The sequence below is a fragment of the Panthera onca genome, chromosome A2 (genome assembly GCF_046562875.1).
Source record: "Panthera onca isolate mPanOnc1 chromosome A2, mPanOnc1 haplotype 2, whole genome shotgun sequence".
NCBI lineage: Eukaryota > Metazoa > Chordata > Mammalia > Carnivora > Felidae > Panthera > Panthera onca.
In genome coordinates this window covers 74,385,786-74,410,650 of record NC_138340.1, presented here as the reverse complement: position 1 = coordinate 74,410,650, position 24,865 = coordinate 74,385,786, and the positions used below count along the sequence as shown (strand labels likewise).

The following is a 24,865-nucleotide window of genomic DNA, read 5'->3' as shown; positions in this document are numbered from 1 at the left end:
TTCCCTTGGAGTCGCTTGACGTGGCTACATAAAACATCTTCTGTGCTATGGAAGTGCCTGGAGACACCAGAGCCTTCACATTTGGGCAATAGGTACAGTGTCAGATAAAACAACAACAACAATCCAGATGGTTCAGCTAATAGAGTCACAGCAGTAAGCCCTATATCCTACCAGGGGCACCACGGTTACCAGGAGAGAAGTAACAGCCTCAGGGTGAAGCAAGGCTCTGGCTGTTTTCCACTAGGAAAACCTCCGTGGAGCTGAATGTTCTTCACTTCAGAAAATTGCTCAACAAAAACAAGTGAAGACGGGAGAGGAACAGAGGTGGAGAAGGGGAGCTGTTGGCCACAGAAGGGGTTAGAAAATCATCAAAGATAGCTGACGCACAGAGGTAGAGACATGGAAGCCATTTATCTGCCTAGTAAGGAGGGACACCCATTACCCACCCATACCCAGTACTGCTGGAGGATGTGCCAACATTTTCTAGAGTTACAAAAGTAAAACTTCCGTAACTTTCATACTGTCTATCACGGCGGAAACTGGAAAGCTTGTGTGATGTCATACATCTTCACTTACTTTTTTTTTTTTTAATTTTTTTTTTTAACGTTTATTCATTTTTGAGACAGAGAGAGACAGAGCATGAACGGGGGAGGGGCAGAGAGAGAGGGAGACACAGAATCAGAAGTAGGCTCCAGGCTCTGAGCCATCAGCCCAGAGCCCAACGTGGGGCTCAAACTCACCGACCACGAGATCGTGACCTGGGCTGAAGTCGGACGTCTAACTGACTGAGCCACCCAGGCGCCCCTTCACTTACTTTTTAATTGAGGTATAGTTATAATAGGAAGTTCATTCACAAGTAGTATAGATGGGACATGATTCTCAAAAGGAGGAACAGGAATTAATAGTTAAGTCTCTCTTGCTACAGAGGCGTGAATGAATAGTGATGCATGCATCTTGCATGCCGACGTCACGCCTCACTTTACATTATTTTCCCTACCCTCATTTCCTAAGCCCTGATCCTAATGGCTTTTCTAACACTGTATTTTGTATTTATTGTTGCTGGCCACATTTAAATTATTCTTAAAGGCTTGAACCATATTGCTTATACTTATTTGTGGCTTAAAACAGACTGCTCAATCCCTTCTGGTTAACCTTGGTTATATTCCAGAAGGGTACGGTGAATGTCCATTCATGACACCACTAAGTCCGCTGCCAGAGGAAATATGACAGTGTTTCTCAAAGGACAGGTCCTGGACCAGCAGCCTGGGCGTCACCTGAGAACTTAACACAGATGCAAATTCTCAGCTGCCCCCTGCCCAGACCTAGTTCTTTGGTTTTCTAACTCTGCATAACAAATTACCACCAATGAAGCAGTTTCAAACCACACATGTGTGTTATCTCAGTTTTTTGTGGATTAGGAGGTAGGGTTAGCTGGGTCCCCCGGTTCAGGGTCTCACCAGGCTAAAATCGAGGTGTTGTGAGGGGCTGTGATCTCACCTGAAGCTTGGAGTCCTTTTCCAAGTTCACTGGTTGTTGGGAAGATTCAGTTCCTTGCCTTCTTGCTGGCCATCAGCTGGGGGCCATTCCAACTCGTAGAAGCTGTCTGCTATTCCCTGCCAGGCAGCCTTTTCCAGACACAGCAGTTTGCCTCCTCAAGGCAGCAGGAGATCTCCCTAGCTTTGAATCTCTCCAGTCTGGTGAGACAAAGTCATGGATAAGGTAACATCATGATGAGTGTCTCACCACCTTTGCCATATAACATAACCTAGTCAAGGGAGTGACATCTCACTATACTCACAGGCCCTGCCTAGACTGAAGGGCAGGGGTTTACACACGGGGTGCAAGCTGGAGGGCCCTCTCAGAACTCTACCTGCCTCACCATGGAATCAGAATCACCAGTCTGAGATCCCAGATGGTTTCCCCATGCCTCCCCACTCTTCAGCATAAACTGAGAAATTTAAGGATTTGTGTCAAAGGAATGCCTATTTAGTCCTTCAAAAGAAGCTTTCCTCCACGAAAATATTCAGCTACCTTGAGTTTCTCAGGTACATCCCACTCTATGTGGGAAATCAGACTCTTCATCCTGATGGCTGAAAGACCAGATCAATCATGGGGTTAATTATACAGATCACTTTCCTGGCTCCTGTAGGCATAAAGATTATAGATGGCCCCATATTTATGTAGCCATTGTTAAAAATTCAACGGCAGCATTTACTTCAATGAACTCCTTTGGCTATGTGTTCAACAAATGAACTAAGGGACTACATAAAACATTATCCCTATTAGTTCAAATTTTCTGACTCCTTAAAAGCTTCCCGTGACTGAAGGAAAAATGCATCTGTCATACAACCCCTGCCATTACAAATACATTCATTAAAATACAAATAGCACAACAGGGCACCTGGGTGGCTCAGTTGGTTAAGCGTCCAACTCTTTTTCTTTTTTAATTTTTGTTCATTTTTGAAAGACAGAGTATGAGTGGAGGAGGAGCAGAGAGAGAGGGAAACACAGAATCCAAAGCAGGCTCCAGGCTGTGAGCTGTCAGCACAGAGCCCAACGTGGGGCTTGAACCCACGAACTCCGAGATCATGACCAGAGCCAAAGTCGGACACTTAACCGACTGAGCCACCCAGGCGCCCCAAGCATCCAACTCTTGATTTCGGCTCAGGTCATGATCTCACAGTTTACGGATTCCAGAGCCACGTCGGGCTCTGTGCTGACAGCTCAGAGCCTGGAGCCTGCTTCGGATTCTGTGTCTCCCTCTCTCTCTGCCCTTCCCCGCTCATGCTTTGTCTCTCTCTCCCTCTCCAAAATAGATAAAACATTAAAACAAAATATGAACAGGGTGACAGTAAGTGAGCACTGGTGTTTGCACACACAGGCGCATTGAATATGGAGATTTTTTAAAAGATTTTTTTTAATGTTTATTTATTTATATTTAGAGAGAGAGAGAGAGAGAGAGAGGCAAGCAGAGGAGGGGCAGAGAGACAGGGAGAGAGAGAATCCCAAGCAGGCTCCATGCACTGTCAGCACAGAGCCTGATGTGGGGCTCGATCTCACCAAATGTGAGATCAAGACCTGAGCTGAAACCAAGAGTCAGATGCTTAATGACTGAGCCACCCCAGGCGCCCCGAATGTGGACACTTTTTTAATAACACATTATGTTTAAGACTTTACAGGTTTTTTTTTAATGTTTACTTATTTATTCTGAGAAAGAGAGAGAGAGTGAGCAGGGGAGGGGCAGAGAGAGAGGGAGAGAATCCCAAGTAGGCTCTGCACTGACAGCACAGAGCCTGATGCTGGGCCTGAACCCACCAACTGTGAGATCATGACCTGAGCCAAAACCAAGAGTCCGACCCTTAAACTACTGAGCCACCTAGGCGCCCTAAGACTTTATAGTTATTAACAGACCCGGATGGTGTATACAAACTATCAAAATGCCCCTTCGATGGTAATCAATGTCTTAAATGTTTTCTGAGAACCTTCTAATCCTGAGCGCACACTGCTGCTGGGCACTGTGTGCGGAGAGGAGCTGGGGCCTCTGCCCTGTTGGAGTCCGAGTGGACAGGAAGGAGGCTGATGTTCCTGGGAGTCGTCGATAAGTCGCTGCCCAATTTCCAGCCCCAAATCTCGTCCCAGACCCAGGTGGTTTTGTAGTACAACACTAATCCACATTAGTCTCATACTAATTCATATTCGATACCACATCTTTCCCACAATATCCTCAGGGAGGAGAGCTCAGAGTTTACTGACAGACAAGGAAGTCATCTCTGAAAGGAGAATAAAAGATGCTCTTTTCAACACCGTCTGCAGTGGCTTTGCCCAGACACCACACAAGCCTGGGTGGCATCATCTTTCCCGGCTGACCGGGTGGCGTGCCTGTGCCCACGCCGTGGTTATTGAGCCCGTGCACTTAGAGAAGGTGGCTGGTGGTACCCACCTCTGGAGAACGCACACAGGGTGCTGTCACTGCCCTGTCGCCTGGTATAATGGCATCTCTTTGTAATCACCAGATAGTAAGTTGTGTCAACAGAAGCCATTGTGCAAAAGAGTGAAAGGGCTCACTCTGCTAAAAATAACAGCCTGAGGCATCACCAGGAGAGAAGTGTCTCTGCCTATTGTCCCGATGGTTAGCATAGGGTCCCCCCCCCCATCCTACTGTTTGTCCTCGAAAATTCACTCTGAGAGGAGACCCACAGGCTCCTGTCCATAAGGACTGGAGAGACGGGGACTCTTGCGGTGACCAGAAGCACCGAACAACACCGGCCCCAGTGAGGTGGGGTAACACGAGCCAAACAGAGAATGGAACATCTTCCTCTTTATCAGAAAGGGAAGTACCAGTATGGACTAGGGAAGGGGAATCCTTACACTCATTTTGTCCATGAGATATCGATACCCACAGAGATTGCACCACAGCAAATCATTCGTGCCAAGAATCATACTTTGGTTTCCAAATACTGAGTTCATTTTTCTTTTTTTTTCTTTAAGTGTATTTATTTATTTTGACAGAGAGAGACTATGAGCAAGAGAGGGGGAGAAAAAGAGAATCCCAAGCAGGCTTTGCATGGTCAGTGCGGAGCCCAATGCGGGGCTCAAACTCACGAACCATGAGATCATAACTGGATCTGAAATCAAGAGTCAGATGCTTAACCAACTGAGTCACCCAGGTGTCCCCTCAGTTTGTTTTTCTATATGATTTTCCCATCTTAAATCTTATCATAGTAACTAAACTTAGTGTGGTAATCATTTTGTAATACATGCATATATCAAATCATTGTGTTGTACACCTTAAGCTTATACAATGCCATCTGTTAATTAAACTAATGGGGCGGAACTCTCTTAGACTTCAGCCTACCTGAGCACATGTTTATAGAATCCTTTTGAGGCCTTGAGTGAAAGATACCACAGAAGTGTGAAGTAATATATGTTTTCCTATAGGAGCACCTGGGTGGCTTAGTTGAGCATCCGACTTCAGCTCGGTCATGGTCTCACGGTTCATGAGTTCAAGTCCCACATGGGGCTCGCTGCTGTCAGCACGGAGCCCACTTTGGATCTTCTCTGCCACTCCCCTGCTCATGCTCTTTCTCTCTTTCTCTCTCAAATATACATAAAACATTTTTTAAAAATATGTTTTCCTATAGAATCATTGGTTGTCGTTAGGAAGAGAAGTTTATCTTAATCCTATTTCTTACCTTAGAATCAACTCCTGAAAAAGCTAATAATATTCCTTCTCTGGTCCTACTGCTTCCAGAGGCTGAATTCAATTAGCAGCAAAATGTCTAAATCACAGTTCCAAAGAATGCTGAGATAAACGGAACCAATACAGAAGATCCAGGAGAAAACGCTGTTCTTTGTTGGCCAAGGAATGAGCTGCTGTCTGGGTTATACTAAGCAAAAAAATTAAAATTAAATTAAAGGGGCACCTGGGTGGCTCAGTTTGTTAAGCGTCGGACTCCGGCTCAGGTCATGATCTCACAGCTCGTGAGTTCGAGCCCTGCGTCGGGCTCTGTGCTGACAGCTCAGAGCCTGGAGCTTCCTTCCTCTCTCTCTGCCCCTAACGCACTTGTGTGTGCTCTCTCACTCTCTCTCTCTCTCTCTCTGTCTCTCTCTCTCTCTCTCAAAAATAAATAAACATTTTTAAAAATTGAAAAAATAAAATTAAGTTAAAGATGCCGAGACAGGGCTCCCTTCCCACCACCTTCCCCTCTCCCTTGTCTCACAGAGGACCTTGAAACAAGGAGGAAGTGTGGTAGGGAGAGAAGAATAAGTCATTTCAAGTCAACAACTCTGCTCCTGGTGCTACTGTATTCAGGGTTCACCCCATGTGGGAGGTTCGATGCTCAGCCTCCCTCCTGAGAGCCAGAGAAGAGCCTGAGCAGAAAACGACAGCATCTGCACACCGTATGTGGATACCAGGCTAGATCGGGCCAGACAAGCTGGTGAATTACTTGGTTCAAAAGTAATGTGCAAAGTAATGTCCCTTGGTGACACGCACATTCCTTTAAGGAAGTGCCTGCCCATAACCACGCCACAAGGATGCACGTCAACCAAGCCATCAGCAACATGTTTCTCTCTGGGTCTGCGCTTTTTGTGGACTAGACTTCAGAAAAGAGAGCACTGATGGTGGAGATGTCAGATTTCCCTCCTTCCCCATCTCACCCCCAAAGTCACTTCCCACAGACCCTCCAGGACCTCCCAGGGCACCTTCTTTCTGTGCACCTGACTCCTTCCAGAATATTTGTCATTCTTTAACCTGGTAGCCTCTGTTTTTCAGGCTGCTGGCATTTCCATTTCCTTGTAGCACAGCTTTTTTACTTCACCGCCTGCTCTTCTCCTTTCCGGCCCCTCGAAAGCTCAATGGAAGGCACTTATTCCCATTTTTAAATCTACAGTCTCTGTTCTGAGATTTTATTTTCCTGGTAACGGCCCTAGCAAAAAACACTTCTGAGCACGTTGGGGACTCCTAGGAAAGGAGGGTTGCATGAAATAATAAAGCCCGAGCTGGTGGGAATTCTGATCCCAGTCACCCTGCCATGTGTGGGCACGGAGAGATGAAACTGCTTTTGCCTAGTCTGCTCCCGGGGGAAGGAGTTTCAGGGGACCTTGTCTTCTTCTCTTGCTACCCTTGCCCAATCAACATTCCTGGGTACCTCCAATGGTGAGAGCAGGACTGAAGCCACTCCAAAAAGCAATTTCATGTGAGATTTGTTTTCATTTTCCTTTAGAAAAACTGTGAATATTTTTTGCCACTGGAGACCTCAGGAAAGTTACCATGTGCTCCGTAGCTTTAGGGAGCGTCAACTCTCCACGGAAGGGACCTAGACAATGTGATGGGGGGCAATCCTTAGCGTCAGCTGGTAACGGGACACAGTAGGGGCAACGCTGGCCCTTCTTTCCTTTAACCCACCGGTTAAACGGTTAAACGAAGAGCATGGCCCTGGTCTCAGTCCCAGGTAAGAGCGCGGAGTAGTTCCAAGTTCAGTCCTCTAACGCCACCTGGTGTTAACTTCTCTAATCACTCTTTATCCAATTCAACGAAAAATCCCTTTATAAATTTCTTTTTAAAAGTGCTAACTTCACAAAAGTCTGATGAACACAGCGCCAAGTTCATGTGTGTGGGTAACGCTCAGAGGAAAGGACGTTAGCATTGCTGTTCACTTGGTGACTCAACAGGGCATGGCACCAGTAACCACTAGAGCAAGCTTGTTTTTCTTGTCATGGCTGTTATACCAAAAGAACTCAAAAGATGGGTTTTTTTTTTTTTTTTTTAAATTTTTTTTTTCAACGTTTTTTATTTTTATTTTTGGGACAGAGAGAGACCGAGCATGAACAGGGGAGGGGCAGAGAGAGAGGGAGACACAGAATCGGAAACAGGCTCCAGGCTCCGAGCCATCAGCCCAGAGCCTGACGCGGGGCTCGAACTCACGGACCGCGAGATCGTGACCTGGCTAAAGTCGGACGCTTAACCGACTGCGCCACCCAGGCGCCCCAGAAGATGGGGGTTTAAGAGAATTTGTAGTGTCTATGATATAGTAGCTCCTGAAAATTATCAATGAATTGCCTTTTATGAGCCACAAATAACAGTTACTTGAAAATCTAACAAATACAGTTTTATTATTAAAGAGATGGTGACTTGAGTAAGTAAAATCCTAAAGGCAAGCTTTCCCTAATTGAATTTTATCCCTAACAAAAGGTCTTTCAAAATATGAAGTTTGTTTCTTTCCTCAGTTGAGAATACCCCTGTAAAATAGGGATGTTAGTAGCCATCCTTCCCTGAGAAAAGACAATAAGGAAGCTCTGATAGTTTCAGAATTACCTCAGGGCCTTGATGTTATCAGTCTGAAAATAAAACATAAACACCTACTCCAAACTCAGGGTGTACCTTCAAGCTGATATACGGGTTTTATCATTGTACGTTTTCCTAAAATTGAGCGCATGCATGGCAAAACGCATATATTAAAGCCAGACTGCATTACACATGCAAATTTACTTTATAAGTGACTACATGTTTGCAAACTCTTGCATTTAACCCGCCCCCAAGGACTCAAGGTCTGAAAGAAATTAATGAGGGCTCTGTCTATTTCATAATGAGAAATACATCATCTGAAAAAAAGTCCTCCAGGGGTATATTGTTCTGTACTGGAGGGGGCAAGCTAAGAAGGAATCGTCTGAACAAGAATGAATGTAATCCAAACAACTTTGGAGCACTTCCTGCCTGCCAGCACTGTTCTCGGTGTTTAACATGTGTCTCCCACGTGATCTTCCCCAAACCTGATGAGATGGATTCTTGTGATTCTTTGTCACAAATTAGCTCTTACACAATTGATGATAGAGAGTGGGGTTTGTAACACATGATGCCAGCCCACGCCTGATTCTTCCCAGCACGCTAATACCTTAAAGTGATCAGAGACAAACGTTCTCACAGTCAAAGAGGAGGCTTAGCAATAAATAGAGACTTTGAAAAAAAGGGGAGGAAGTATCAAACTGCCATTCTTTACTGCAAGTGAAGCCTGGTTTCGAGGCTTCAGAACCACTAGGTTTTCCACCATGTTGATCCATTTGGGAATCATGCTAGTACTTTCATTATGATTGGTACTCTTTCATTAGCACTCTGATTACAGAATCCCGTAGGTTTTATTTGGGATGCCCATCAGCCCTGTTACTTTTAGTGCATGACTTTGCAAAACGTGGGTTTTTTTAGGAATGCGTGAATGGCATACATCATCATTCCCATTTTACAGCTAAGAGAACTGAGGCATCAAGCATTGAACTAACAGTCTTTCCAAAATCACACAGCAATTACACGATGAAGTCACAGTTGACACCCACTTTGACTGCATATTCTTATTTTCTAGCCCCTAAATGTGAAATTTTAAATGAATATTAACATATGTGGTAGTTTTTAAATATGTCCACAGATTCGTTTATTCTCCTCTCTTCAAAAGGTAGAACGTGGTCCCCACTACTCCCTTGAGTGTGGGCCGGACTTCACTCGTTCTACCCAATAAAATATGGCAGAAGGGGGGTGTGCGGCTACCTGGAAGACAGTGTGCTTGGACTACGTTAAAGTTCAAAGTTTTCTTGCTGCAACCAATACCATTAAGAATGTGAATAGGATAGGGGCGCCTGGGTGGCTCAGTCGGTTAAGCGGCCGACTTCAGCTCAGGTCACGATCTCGCGGTCCGTGAGTTCGAGCCCCGCGTCGGGCTCTGGGCTGATGGCTCAGAGCCTGCAGCCTGCTTCCGATTCTGTGTCTCCCTCTCTCTCTGCCCCTCCCCTGTTCATGCTCTGTCTCTCTCTGTCCCAAAAATAAATAAAAAACGTTGAAAAAAAAATTTAAAAAAAAAAGAATGTGAATAGGATATATGAGGACTTTAAGAGACAAAACAGATGAATGTAAGGGAAGGGAAGCAAAAAGAATATAAAAACAGGGAGGGGGACAAAGGATATATGAGGACTTTAAGAGACAAAACAGATGAATGTAAGGGAAGGGAAGCAAAAAGAATATAAAAACAGGGAGGGGGACAAAACATAAGAGACTCTTAAACATGGAGAACGAACAGAGGGTTGCTGGAAGGGTGGTAGGAGGGGGGTGGGCTAAATGGGTAAGGGGCATTAGGAATCTACTCCTGAAATCACTGTTGCATGATATGCCAACTAACTAGGATGTAGATTTAAAAATTAACTAATTAATTTAAAAAATAAAAAATAAATTTTATCCATTTAAAAAAAGAGAATGTGAACAGGATAAAATATTTGCAATTCATATATCTGATAAGGAACTTGTATCCAGGATATATAATTATTTTTAAAAAAAATTCATACAACTCAATAACAAAAAGAACAGCCCAAATTTATAAATGGGCAAAGAATTTGAGGATACATTTCTCAAGAAAAATGGCCCGTACACACATTAAAAGTTGTTTAACGTCATTAATCGTGAGAGAAATGTAAATCAAAACCACTGGTTCATGCCCATAGGATGGCTATACTGAAAACCAGAGCTCATAAGTATTGCCCAAGGGTATGAAAAATTGGAACCCTCATACACTGCTGATGGGAATATAAAATGGTGCAGCCACTTTGGAAAACAGGCAGTTCCCCAAAATGTTAAACATAGAGTTACCATATGACCCAGCAATTCCTCCCCCATATATATACCCAAGAGAAGTGAAAATAAATGTCCGCAACAAAAAGATGTACATAAATGTTCCCAGCAGCATAAGCCTTTCAGCCCCAAAGTACAAACAACCCAATGTCCATCATCTGATGCATGGATAAACCAAATGTTATGCATTTAATGAATATTATTCAGCAGTAAAAAGAAAAAACTTATCAGAGGAGGACTAAATAAAGGAAAAGTTCTGCAAAATCCAAGGGAAGAGGGCTCCAGAGACATTGGGCTTTGTATTGCCTAAGCCAACTGGGGCTTCTTTGTCACGGATCTGGAATAATGGATGTAAAAGGCAGCACTACCCTCTGACCAGGGAAACCGAGTCACAGGCCTCACTCGCTGGGTGTCAGATGAGTTCCAAGACAAGGAACTAACTTCGCCCTTGCAGAACTGGGAGTCTGTGAGCTCTCCCTGGACCAAAGTGGCTACTGTTCTGACACGGGCATCCTTCACCGGGGCCACTCACTGAGCACAGGGTCTGACACTGACCCAGAGGGAGGGATGTCTCCAGAGGGGAAAAAATCCAGATGTGGTTTCAGCCTGTCCAGTCATGAGAACTCAGCCCTTACCTTGACTGATTCTGACAACAAAAATAAGCCAGATATGGGGTACCTGGGTGGTTCAGTCAGCTAAGCGTCCGACACTTGATTTCGACTCAGGTCATGATCTCACAGTTTGTGGGATGGAGTCTGACATCAGGCTCTGCACTGATAGCACAGAGCCTCATTGGGATTCTCTCTCTCTCTCTCTCTCTCTCTCTGTCTCTCTCTCTTTCTCTCTCTGGCTCTCTTTCTGTCTCTCAAAATAAATAAACATTTTTAAAAAATACATCAGATGAGAACAGTAGGCCTGCTTCTTAAATACCCCTTAATGTTCTGGGTACTGCACAATGTGGGGTTCCGGATGTTTTTGCTTTTTAATAAAGAGGCATATAAAAAAAAAGAGACAGAGAAAATATTAAGAAAATGCTATAACATGGATGACCCTTGAAAACATTTTCACAAGTGAAAGAGGTCAGACACAAAAGGCCACATATTGTATGGTTCCATTTATACAAAATGTCCCAACAGGCAAGTATAGAGACCAAAGGGTGATAGTGGTGGCCAGGGAAGTGGGAAGAGGAGAGAATGGGGAGTGACTGCTTTCTGTTTGGAGTACTGAAAAGTTCTGGAACCAGGTAGTAGTGACTGCGAATATCCTAAAACACTGAATTGTATACTTTAAATGGGTGAGTTGTATGGTAGGTGAATAATATCTCAAAAAGCTATCTTTTTAAAAAGGATGGATGTAAAAGGCAACACTACAGTCTGACCAGGAAAACTGAGTCACAGATCTCATTCGCTGGAAGTCAGATGAGTTCCAAGACAAGGAACTAACTTCGCCCACAATAACAGTGTGATGTCTGCCCTGCTCCTGCTCTCTTTCCTATGCATAGTGTGACATCACTCTCTCCTTCCCCTGGGGGGAAGCCTGCTGCCATGCTGGAAAAAGTCCACATGGCAGGGAACCAAGGCCTCTAGTCGATAGCCTTAGGAGTTTTCTTGAAAGCAGATCTTTCCATCCGAGCCAGGCCTTCAGGTGACTGAAGCCCTGATTGAGATCTTGACTGTAATCTTATGAGATACTCTGAGCCTGAACCAGCAGCTGAGACATTCCTAGGGGCCCCCGCCCTTCACACCACGTGAGATGATAAATTAAGTTTGCTGCTGTAGGCTGCTAAGTTTTGGGGTAATTTGTTACACAACAGTAGACGCACAGGCTTACCCCCAATTTTATTGCACTTCACAGATTGTGCTTCACAGATACCATGTTTTTTATAAGATGAAAGTTTCTGGCAACCCTACATGAAGCAAATATGTCAGCACCCTTTTTCCAACAACGTTTGCTCACTTTGTCTCTATGTCACATTTTGGTAACTCTTGTAGTATTTCAGACTTTTTAATTATTATTACTTATTATATTTCTGATGGTGATCTGTGATCACATTACAACTTGCTGAAAGCTCAGATGGTGGCTAGTATTTTTCAGCAATAAAGTATTTTTTTAATGTTTATTTATTTTTTGAGAGAGAGAAAGAGAACATGGGTGAGGGGCAGAGAGAGGGAGACAGAGGATCTGAAGCGGGCTCTGCACTGACAGCAAGGACCCTGACGCAGGGCTCGAACTCACGAACTGTGGGATCATGACCTAAGCCAAAGTCGGACACTCAACCAACTGAGCCAGCCAGGTGCCCCAGCAATGAAGTATTTTTAATTGAGGTATGTACATTGTTCTTTTAGACACAATGCTAGTATTGCACACTTAAGTGACTGCAGTGTAGTGCACACCTAACTTTTATACGCACTGGGAAACCAAAAAGTTCATTTGACTTGCTCTATGGCAATAATCACTTTATTGCAGTGGTCTGGAACTGAACCTACAGAATCTCCAAAGGATGACTGTGTTCTGAAGTGAAAAAAGCAAGTAGCACAACATCGTGCGCACTATGATTCCTTTTCTTGTTCAAAATATATCTATGCATACGTAGGAAAAAATCACAGGCAATCACTACCTCTAGGTCGACAGATTATTTGTATTTTTTTCCTTTTAACTTCTCTTTATTTTCCAACTTTCCATAATGAATCTTTTGTGAGAAAAAGCAATTGATGTTACTTTTAATTTTTTTTTAGATTAAATGGAGGGCAGGGTGGGGAAAGACTTTTTTCCTGAAGTAGAGTTGACACACAGGGTGACATTCATTTCAGGTGTATGACAGTGAATCCACTACTCTGTACCTTATGTTATGCTCACTATAAGCATAGCACCTTCTGTCACCACACAACACTATTACAGCACCATTTTCTATGCTCCCTATGCTGCACTTCTCGTGACTTATTCATTCCATGACAGGAAGCCTGTACCTCCCACACCTTTTCACCCATTTTGCCCATCCTCTCACCTCCGGCAACCACCAGTTTGTTCTCTGTATTTATGGGTCTGTTTCTTTTTGTTTGTCCATTTGTTTTGTTTTTTAGATTCCACATATGAGCGAAATCATACGGTATTTGTCTTTCTCTGTCTGACTTATTTCACCGGCCCTCTAGGTCAGCCATGTTGCCCCAGATGGCAAGATGTCCTTCCTTTCACGGCTAAACAATATTCCATTGTGGGGACAGACTTTGACAATAAGTCAGGCGGGAGATGAGGACTTGGGCCAAAGCAAGACTGGTGTGCAACAAAGAAAATACAAGCGATGTTTTGAAAGAGGAGAGAAGGTCATGAACGACCTAAGTCAGGTGATGAAAGGACAGGGGGAAATCAGGTCTATACAGATTAAGTCACCCTGTGTTGTGATTTACAATCTTAGGAACACTTGTCATCACCTAGGGCTGGAGGAAGGCTGTGACTTTGAATGTACTCCATCTGTGGCATCACTACTGTTTATTAAAGATTTTCTTAACAATTTTTTAAGTATTCATTTATTATTTTTGAGAGAGAGTGCAAGCAGGGGAGGGGCGGAGAGAGCGGGAGACAGAGAATCTGCAGTGGCTCTGTGCTGACAGCGTAGAGCCCAATGCGGGGCTGGAACTCACGAACTGTGAGGTCACATCCTGAATGCAAGTCCCACACTCAACCGACAGAGCCACCCAGGCGCCCCTTAAACATTTCCTAGGTGCCGGAAGTGAGTTCCACATTCAAGTATAATTCTTGGTTATTCCTCACAACTTTTCCTGTAAGTATTCTTTCCACGTTTTAGAGTAGAAAGGAGGAAACTGTGTTCAGAGAGGTCAAGTGACTTGTTCAAAGCGCACAGCTACTTACTTGCAGAGTATGGCCTGAGTCTGGCAAAGGCAGCAGACTGTCCCTCCAGCGTCTCCCAGGGAAGAGCTGTGCTGAAGGCAGCGTGATGCTTCTCTGTGCCCCAGAAATTTGGGGGAGCTGGAAGGAGCCAGCCACAAGTTCTGCTGCTAACAGTGCCACTGTCTTCTGGAAAGGGCTTCTGTCACCAACTGGAACTATTGCAGCATCAATAACCCAAAGCCACGGGCACTGGCAGGCTGTAAATAATTTAAAAGTATAAACTAGGTCCATCCCTATTACTGGGAACCAGTTAGACTCTAATTCCTCTTCTATTTGTTAAAATGGACGGGGCACCTGGGTGGCTCAGTCGGTTGGGCGTCTGACTTCGGCTCAGGTCATGATCTTGCGGTTCGTAAGTTTGAGCCCCGCGTCGGGCTCTGTACTGACAGCTCAGAGTCTGGAGCCTGCTTCGGATTCTGTGTCTCCCTCTCTCTCTCTGACCCTCCCGCGTTCACGTTCTGTCTCTGTCTCAAAAATAAATAAACGTTTAAAAATAAATAAATAAAATGGAGCCACATGTTTAAATAAAGACTATGACTAACAAGAATAGAAAGAATAGCTCAGGTAAACATTTCGTTAAGTTTTAAAACCACTCTCACATCGTGGCCACCAAGGTTCAAGCCCAGGGGTGGGGGGTTGTGGGTCTGGTGCGGGTTTGCCACACTGGTGTTTTTCTCCACTTCTGCTCACATGAAGGAAGCCGGCAATTGTTCGGTGACAGGAAACAAGGAAACAACAGTGCTTCTAAACAGCAGACTCTGGAATCCAGTCTGCGGGAATATTCCACAGAAGAATAGGAGCCTCACCAAGTGGTAGGAACATGTTAAATAAATAATGGTTTCCAGAAACAGGAGACCAAGAAACAGACGTTTCTCGGGCTCTTGGAGATGTTTACGAGAATATGAGTAGAAGAGAAATAGAGATGCTTTCTACCATGCTTCCCTTATTCTGGATGAAAGGCCAAGAAGAAAAATGACAGGGAAGACGAGAAATGAGAAGGATCCTGAAAGAGCCCTGGGGAAGGGACGTGCGGGGAGAGGGCCCCAGCTGGGGTGCAGCCCCCAGGAAGCGAGAACAAAGATGAAGGAAGGAAGTAAAGAAAAGAAGGAGGGGGGTAAGCGAGGAGGAGGATGAGAGTCCCTGAGCTCGCACCAGGACCCCAGAGAGCCCTTCACACCCGAAGAAAGAGGGACTTTCTCCAAGAAGCCTTTATTTACACTTTCCCCTTAGATCCACATTTCCCTCAGGGAATTTCTGAGAAGGGGGAAAAAGCCTCCGGTTGTCAGCAAACACCAGGAGTTTTGAGAAGGATGCTCTTAATTAGAGTGAACAGCAAGTCTTGCGCTATGGGCCGGCTTCTCCCTGTGATTCTACACCCACACTCACACACTCACACCTCTCCTTTGGACACCCCCAACCCACACTGTCAGGGTCTTCCCGCCCTGCCCTGTGCTTTGTCCACAGTGGACCGACCACCTGGGGCCTTACCTTCCTCAGGAGCCGTGCCCAGCGCCTTGGGATTCCAATACCACTCCCTCCAGAAAATGTGTTCGTCCTGTGTACTCTCCTAGAGAAGCAGTTTAAGATTTGACTTAAACTTATTTACTTACTTAGCCTAAGTAACCTAAACTTACTTAAAATCCAAAAGAAAAATCGAGTTGATTATATATCACGTTTCAAAAGAAAACTTGTAGGGCACCTGGGGGGTTCAGTCGGTTAAGCGTCTGACTCTTGATTTCAGCTCAGGTCATGATCTCATGGTTCGTGAGACTGAGCCCTGAATCCCCACATAGTGCTGAGAACACAGAGCCTGCCTGGGATTTTCTCTCTCTCTCTGCCCCTCCCCTCCTCTCAAAATAAACTTTTTTTAAAAAGAAAACTAGAGGAAAGAAGGAAGAACAGAAGAAGGGAAAGAGAGAGAGAAATATATAAACCTTGCTAAGAGCCTGCAGGATGCAAATACTATGCTAAGTGTCTTAACCCATTTGGGCTGCTGTAACAAATACCATAGACTGGGTAGCTTATAGACAAGCGAAATTTATTTCTTACAGTTTGGGAGGCTGGGAAGGGGTGAGAACTCCCTGGGGCCCCTTTCATAGGGGCATTAATCCCATCCATGAGGGCTCCAGCCTCATAACCTAATGACCTCCCAAGGCCCCACCTCCTAATGCCCATCACCTTAGGGGTTAGGGTTTCAACATAGGAATTGTGCGGGGACACAAACGTTCAGACCATTGCACTAAGTATTCTACATTTGTCCCCTCATGTATTCCTCAGAATAATATAAGAAGGTCTTTTTTGAAGATAAGGAAACATTAGATCATATCCAAAAGCCACAGTTAACTCAGAACCAGATTCGAATCAGATATTCCAGGCTCTGAGTATGAAATTGAGAAATGTGTGTGATGGAAGAGAGGTTCCTAAGTGGAAACCTTACTGAGCACAGCGCCCCCTGGGGGCAGTTAGAGGAGTATGTGGCCGCTCTGGCCTCTCACTGAAGAACAAGCTCCCAACTTCAGCCATGTTTGATTTTGCCTCATTCACAGACTCCATTTTGTTCCCTATTCTTGTTTGACTTCTTTCCTTATGTTTGTACGCTAACCAGTCCTATTTCGCGTATTCTTCAAAGCCTTCGCAAATCTCTGCAAAAAAAGAAATAATTAAAATTTGTTTAAAAAACTCCCTTTAAAAAACATAAACTAATTAAAAAGAAATGTACTGACAATGTAGAGTCCAAATTCCCCTGGATCAGGGTGGCCCAATTGCAATGACAGTGGATGGAGTACCCAGTTGATGGGTCTGAGTTGTGAGAGGGACCTAAGCCTGGCTCCATTTCTCCAAATCACACTTGATCTGCCATTGGTTTCCTGCATGAGCATGGCCAGATGGTCAGTTGTTACTCTGCAAAGTGTGATAATAGCACTCCCCACAAGGTGTTCTAGAAAGGTTTTGAAGTGCTTGGGTGAAAAGAACCATAATATAATTTTTTTTTTTGGAGTGGAGGGGATGTCAATACCCTTTTTTCATCACACCCTTTTTTCAGTAACCTTTTAAGAGCAGCTGATGTGTGTTGTAATCCAAAGCTGCTGACTCGGAATGAAAAATTGGTCACTGAAAGTACTTCAAGGTTTTTTAAAAAACAGCTAAAAGAGCCCATCCAAGAGCTCGCTTCTGAGTCCCAGGGAGGCCCCCAGATTTTCTCTTGCAGGAGAGATCTTCCTCACTGCACCCTAGCAGTAAGGCTGTCTGAGCATGAACAGGCCTGGAGCAGTGGAATAGACCTGGGTTCAAATCCTGACTCCACCACTAACCAGCTACCTGATCTTGGGCAAATTATTTTCACACCCTGGCCTCTGTTTCCTTATCTACGATGGAAATAATAACAGTTACCCCCGCCCCCCAGACTTTGTCACTAGGATTAAACCAGATATCTATATCTAGATATCATGTGCCCAGTAAATGTGAGTTGCTGCTCTCAACAGGATGAGCAGCAGCTGGGGTATCATCTCTCAGGTATTCATCTTGTCTCTTCCACAGGTCCTTTCCCAGAGCAGACACAACCGAGGTTTTGGTGGGGAAGGGGTTCATTTTGGATCTGGTAGAATGTGTTGGGAACTTCATGTTATTGACAGAAAACCTTTCCAAGTCACCTCCTCCTCTAGCCACTGCCAGGGATGTGACATTATTCTCCTTGAAGCCCCTACCAATTACCCCCCAATACTTTTGAGGCACGCTTCATCTTCCTGTCTGCAGGATTCAATCAGGCCACTGTCCTACATGGAAACTAAGGGCAAGACTCCACACAGCTGGAAGTCCAGAAGCTATGTCATCTCTGTCAGAGAAGACCGGAATTAACCACTTGGAACTTCCTCCTCTGCCTCTGGGTTTCTGCTCTTCAGAGAATGTGGGTTCTTGTTATGGGATTTAGGAGACAGCAGAATTAGGAGGGAAACTGGGGAAAAGATTGATATTTGTACAAGTATGTGACCATGGCTGCCCCTAGGGTATGTGGGGCCCAGACAAATATATAAACAATCATATATAAGCAATTAAAGTCACCAAAATCTTCATACTAGCACATCTGGTGGCCCAATTTCAGGTGATCCCATGAAAGAAATACAAGTCAGCAGGAGCTATACAATCTCCAGACCACCCTCCTGGAACTAGGTCTGGGTCCTGGTCCCAATCCTGGAACAACGTCACAGGCACAAGGCTCGGATCTTCTGGAGCATCTGGTCAACCCTATACGAGCAGTAGAGGATGGAAGAAAGTCCTAAAGGGGAGAAATAGGCACCAGAGCCCACATGGGTCCTGCAACAGGGTCCAGGAGTCCCACCTGGATGGCACTGCTGACTCCTGCCTATCTCCAGCATTGGACAGTGAATAAGAAAAGTTCAAGGAAGGCACTCAAACAGCAGAGTCTTCTGAGGCACAGGGCTGGGCCAGATCTCAGGACAGGACTGCATTTGATACCAGAGCCTCTGCGAAAGTTTTCCTGAGTCAGGTTCAAAAGGAACAGTGCCTCCTTCCTCTTGGTGTGTGGACATTGTGGGGTTCTCGTAAATTCTAGACCAGACAGTCTTTCTCTTAAAGTTACTCCTGTCTCTCAAGGACTATAGCTGTGGACTAGAAGGTCCTAGTGCTATTACCATGAACTAGTTGCCCTATTAGCAACATGGCAGATAGAGATAAAAACAATTAAGATTGAATCTAGGACAAGGGCAAGCCAACTCAATTCTATCAGGAACTACTTGCAAATTCATTGTTTTTGCTTGGGAAGTTATAAGCCTGGACTCCTCCACAGGCCTGCCCCTCACATTTGCAGGCCTAGGGCAACAGTACACATGGAAGCCCCTGGCCCACAACCCGCCCATTTCTCTTTTCTCTCTGCTAGCTCTACTCAGATCATAAAAGACCTTTTCCGTATGCATATGGACATCCCAGCTCACCCAGCCTATTTCTGTCTCCCCTGACCCCTGCCAAACCACCACTCCTTGGCCACCCTTTGGGTACACAGGTGGTATAATTAGCCCTCACTCAAAAGGACAGACCTGGGAAAGACATTTATATTGACCTTAGCATTGGGGCAAGGAATTCTGGTGTCCCTGGTACCTAGAATATGGTTTTGAAGTAGGGGGGCATGGACTGTAGGTGGACACACCACTTGGGCTCCTGGACCTCTCATCCCCTGGGAAAGGCACAGACGGAGGAGGGCCAGAGCCAGTCCCATGAAAGCTAAAGCCAGAGCAGAGGCCCACCTGCCTGGGTCTAAGGGTAATCCACCCCAGCATATGATTTCCAGACCCATACCCCAACCCCTACTTCACTTTTCAGTTTCTACTTCCTCAACCTCCTTCGGCCCACTCCCCAACTGCTGCTTTTCACTCATGCATAAGAATTCCTAGTTCCTGTTTTTGAGTCATCCTGGATCTGACCTTGAAGCTAGTGTTATACAAAAAAGGAGATATTACATCTTTTTTAAAAGTCTACAGAACCTGAATATTTATGATACACCGCATCAAGATCTCCTAGCAAAGAAATGTAATTCTTGTCACCCATGGCTACTGAAAAATGACTTTCTGGATACACTAGTGGCACTTTTTATCTTTCATAGGCTGACAGATAATGGGATTGCAAGTTTCAAGCAGTAATCTCCTCATCTTATTGTGATTTCTGGGGGGGGGGGGGGAGACGATGTAGTTGAGCTCTATAGAGGACCGAACAGACAAGCAAAATAACACTCTGCCACAGGAAGTTCCCATAGTGGAAGAGATCTGAGTTCCCTTATACTCTTTCCAGGGGAACTGACATTGTTCCATTTTGTGATTAAGGACACCAGTGAAGAAGCAGAAAAGCAGCTATGAGATTTGCTCCAGAAATCAAATCCAGAACCCAAGTTCTTCCACATTATGTGATATCGCAATATAATTTCTTTGAAAAACTGATCTGATCTTTCTTCTTTGAAGTCACACATGCTTTCCATGTAATTTCCTTACGGTGGTGTGGCATAATAAAAAATATTGAGCCTTTGTCACAGTTTCTGGTACTTGGGTCCTAAAACCCTTGGAATCTCCAAAGCAATGAGAGTCTTTTGCATGCTAATAAGAGGACTGGCTGTTGGGGTCCCCTGGATCACTCCAGGATGGGGACCAGTCTCCAGAATGACCAAGCCTTGATTAGAAGCTAGGAACTTTCAGCCCTACCCTCAAACTCCAGGAAGGGGAGAGGGACTGGAGACTGAGTCAATGATTTAATCATTTGTGTGTATGTAGTGAAGCCTCCATAAAACCCGTAAATGGCAGGGTTCATAGAGTATGTGGGTTGGTGAGCATATCCCTGTGCTGGTTTGGTGGTGTACCCCAACTCCCTGTAACAGAAGCTCCTGTGCTTAAGACCCCCTCAGACCTCATCCTATATACCTCTTCATCTGGCTATTCATTTGTATCCTTTATAATAAATCAATAAATGTAAGTAAAATATGTTCCCGAGTTCTGTGAGCCAGTCTACCATATTACCAAACCTAAGGAGGGGGGGTCATGGGACCCCCCCCCCATTTATAGCTGGTAGGTGAGAATTATGGGAGGCCCAGGACTAATGACTGACACATGAAGTGGGAGGCAGTATTGTAGGACGGAGCCTTTAGCCTGCAGGGTCTGCACTAATGCAAAGTAGTATCAGAATTGAATGGAATCATTGAACACCAAGTTGGTGTCTGGAGAACCAAAGAATGGTTGTTGGTGTACAAAACAGCCCAGAGTGGTTATCTGGCACTGCCCTTTATTATGGTCATTTGTGTTGGTTTTTTCCTATTAGTTGTATTTTCTTTGAGAACCCAAACTGGGTGTTATTCGTATTTGTATTTCTTACAACACCTAGCACAGAGCCTAGCCCACAATAAAAGATGAATAGACAACGTTGAACGGGTTCCAATTTGTTGTGTTGACTGCTCCTCAGATCTTTATGATCACACACATTTAGGAAGGCTGAGCTGGGCTGGGCTGGGCTATGTATGGCTTATAGTGACAAGGCACTGAATCATGGCATTCACCAAGGACATGTCTCTCAAACCTTCTTACCAGCCTGCTGACTTGCCTGGACCCCTATACTTACCCCTGTTCTGTGACCACATCAGCAACTTGTCGCAGCTCCAGTTTCAGAGACTTTCCTCAAATACACGTATTTGTAGATCAATTACAATTGATCAGGAGAAAAAAGAAGAATGAGCATTCAGCCTTTGACATTTTTACTCTAGAGTCTCTTACAGCTGAACTTGAATGACAAGTTCAGTCTGTCCTTAGGGAATGAAACCCTTCCTCCTTCACCTCGCCTCCATCAAATCCTTAACAATAGCTATAAAACAGAAGACTCAGATCCCTAGCAGATCTCTAGGTAGGCTGGGGCAGGAGCAGGGAGCAGATTTTAACTGAAATTCTGCAGGCTTTGCAGGGATTGTCCACTATGGAATGGCCAGCAGACCTCAGCAATTCCCATGTCTCACAATCACTCTCTCTGGTAGACATAGACCCATAGTCTCCTCTAAACACCAAACCACAGTGCAGCGAGCAGCAGAGGGCAGGCATCCAAAAGACACACCAGAAAGACTCAGAGGAATGGTGTCCAAGTCTTTGTCTCCCAAAATCTATGTCCTTTATTGAGAAGAGAATACAAAAGGGAGGGGAGGAGAGGAAGGAAGAGCAGGGAAGAGTAGGGGAGGGCAAAGAAGGGAAGGAGAAGAGAGAGGAGGGGAGGGGGGGACAGCACAGGGAAGGAGAGGACATCAACCAGGACAATGTGTAAGACAGCACAGCCTCTTAGCCAGCCAGGTCATGAACATGGGAGCCCACCAAGACTCATATTCTAAACTGTAGTTCTTCAGTTCAGCCTGGGTAAATGCATACTGGTTATAGCAAAGGATTCAAAAAAGCAAGACCTGACCGGGCTGCCAGAATCATAACCACAAAAGACAATTTTGTAGGTTTTGTGGCTATTTTCATTCACTCCCTGGATCAGAGTACATCTGACTCCCTACAGGATAATCTCCAGAATCCAGTCTATTCTCAAATGCCTCAAGTAGCAGGATTTTCACGGCCTCCCCTGGGAAGTCATTCTCAAAGTCGAATGGCCAGGGTATTTTGCCTTGATATTGAACATCCATCTTTCTTTTTCCTAACCTCATCCCTATTATCCTGTGGAATAAACCCCTTCCTTCGGCATTATTTGTTTCTCTAAGTATTTACCGATGCATTTCCCAGACATAGTTACTGTACCATTTTGAGCATCTCTGCACTCGAGCTTCAGAGATCAAGAAATGGCTAAGAAATGCAGTGACAAATAAAGGCTCTGCCATCTGGCAGGCATAAACATAAATGAGATGTGAGCCCAAAATCTCAATAAAGAAGGGATCATCATCAATCCACCCTCTACGCAGAGCCCCACGACAACCAGAGAATTACCCTGCAGTGAGTGATGCTCTGCCAGTGGGACCCTGTTCTCCCTGTGATTCATTTTCACAGCCTAATGAGTTCTCCCTTCCCCAAAATGAGTTTATGAAATGCCAAATTTATCTTATCATATGTATCTTTAATTTCATTCACCCCACTTGGTATACTTTTTATCTCACTGTGCTATGGTGCCTGGTGTATAAATTCTCATTGCACAAACAGTGGAGCGTTAAGAGCTTGCCAGCTCCTTGATGTAAGTAGAGCAATCAGAGTGGGCTCTGAGCGTGGGCTGCCCAAGAGCACATTAGCCTTGTTTCCACCTTGATGAATGTGGGGAGATTCAGCTGTTTTCTCCGTACATTTAGAACTTTTTTCCACAATCCAGAAGAACTCCAGTAATTAAAAATGGCTACTCAACCATCTACTCTGGTCAAGAGGGCCTCCCTTCATCTCCCGTCCACACCCCACCTCCAGCACATACCCTGTTCGGGCCAATCTCCTTCAGACCTCTTACTCTGATGCCTCACCAAAATGTCCTTTCTTCTCCAGCAAATGGTCACCCAATTTTATAGCTGGACAGTTCCTTAGTTGAGACTTTTTTTTTTCTCCTTTCAGATAAGAGAGCTAGAGACTTGGAGAGAAAAGTTGGATCTGATACTTCCTTCCTTAATACAGACATTCATTGAACACTTACTGTATGACAGAAGCACCAGATGCTCTAGGAATATACAGGAGGGACCCCTAATTCAAAGAGGGAAACATTACTCTTTTCACTCTTGACCTCCCTTCAAGCCATTCTCCAGATTGTAGCCAGAGTGAGCCGTTTAAGCCATGAGTGAAATCAGGTCATTTCTCTGCTTAGGAAACTTCGGGAACTTGCTATGCATTCAACTAAAATCCAAACTTTTTTTTTGTTTGTTTTCCTGTTTGGGCGCACAGTCATGCAAGGTCTAGCCCTGGCTACCTCTGCACCTCCACCTCTTCCACTCTCCATGGCTCACCAAATTCCAGCTCCATTACTAACCGGCTTTCAATTCCTACAATGCACCAGGTTCTCTCAGAGCCTTCCTACATACTCCTTCCCTTTTGTTCCTTCAGTCCAAAATGCTGCCCTGAATCCTCTCAGTGACCCCCTACAGTGTCACCTGGCTTACCTGGCTAGCTCGTCATTTTTCAGGCATCAGCTTAACTGTCACCTCCTCAGCCTTCTATTACAGCGGATCCCCATCCCACCCTAAGGTCACTTTCATTGTTCTCTGGATTTTCCCTCAAGGCAACTCACACGATTTTTGCTATATGTTTATCTGTGCTTCCCTGTTTAGCGTTTGTCTTCCCAAACAAATGCTGTTAGCAATTAGTATGCTAAAAGATAAACTGAGATACATTAAGTTTTTGAACAGTTTATTGGAACAACTATTGATCTGACTCAGGCAGTGCCAAACCAAAATTGGGTAGAGGTCAGAAGCTAAGGGAAAGACTTAGAGCATCGAGAAGACACAGAAACAGCAAAGAAATCACCTGCTTGGTTATAATCCGAGTTGCCTTATTTAGGGAAGCCTGGTTAGTTGTGATTTATTGTTCTTAAGTTTCAATTTCATAACTGTAAGGCATTTACAGAAATTGACTCTGGCTTGGGTTTCAGTTTGTTTGTGTAGGCTGCCAAGACATTAGAGCCATTTCGGTCCAATGGTTGCCTTGTTCAATGACTCTAAAAATGATTAGACAAAATCTTTAGGAAAACAAGGATCTCGTATGTTTTATACACAAAACACCCAGTTCAGTGCCTTCACAGACTGGCTCAACAAATACTTGTTGAAAGATGACTTCCTGAGGAGGTGACACGAGCTGAGTCCCAAAGGGCAGGAGGGAGTTAGTAGACAAAGGCAGGGGAGTGGCATTGCTGGCATCTGGTGAGGCATATGCGAAAGTCTGGAAGCATGACCATACAAAAACCATACGTTACCGAGTATGGTTTGAACACTGCGTGCAAAAGGAGGACTAGTGGGTGATGAGGTTGGGAATGCCTGCCAACGAACATGGACACTCTCCTGTACACCAGGGAGAGCTAATGAGTAGGTTTTTAAAGGAGCAGAAAGATAGTGCATTTGTATTTTTGTATTCTCTAAAGGTCACTTTGGAGAAAGGGTAAGAGAGGGAGGCTACTGCAGGCACCCAGTGGTGGATAACAAAGACATGGAAAGAATGATTCAAAGGAGATTTAGAAAATCAGATGGGATTTAGTGATCAATTAGCTGTTAGGGTGAAGAAGAAGGAAGAATCCGAGATAACACCCAGAGAGATTTCTGGCTGAGGCCATGGGGCTGAAGGGCTATCATTAATTTAGAAGCACGGTCATAGAAATAACTTGGTTCTACAGTATTTCCTTCAAGGTCGACACAAAGATTCACAT

At 44.7% G+C, this 24,865-nt stretch overlaps 1 long non-coding RNA gene across 3 annotated transcripts in view; it reads right to left on the bottom strand.

Moving 5' to 3' along the window:
- Positions 1-1,205: 1,205 nt before the first annotated feature.
- Positions 1,206-24,865, bottom strand: part of LOC132679052 (uncharacterized) — a 58,826-nt gene continuing 35,166 nt past the window's right edge. For all 3 annotated transcript variants that reach the window (XR_009609946.3, XR_013554042.2, XR_013554041.2), the window contains exons 4-5: positions 15,503-15,581; positions 1,206-1,694 (exon numbers count right to left, since the gene is read on the bottom strand). This is a non-coding gene — a long non-coding RNA (uncharacterized LOC132679052). The remainder of the gene's footprint in view (positions 1,695-15,502; positions 15,582-24,865) is intronic.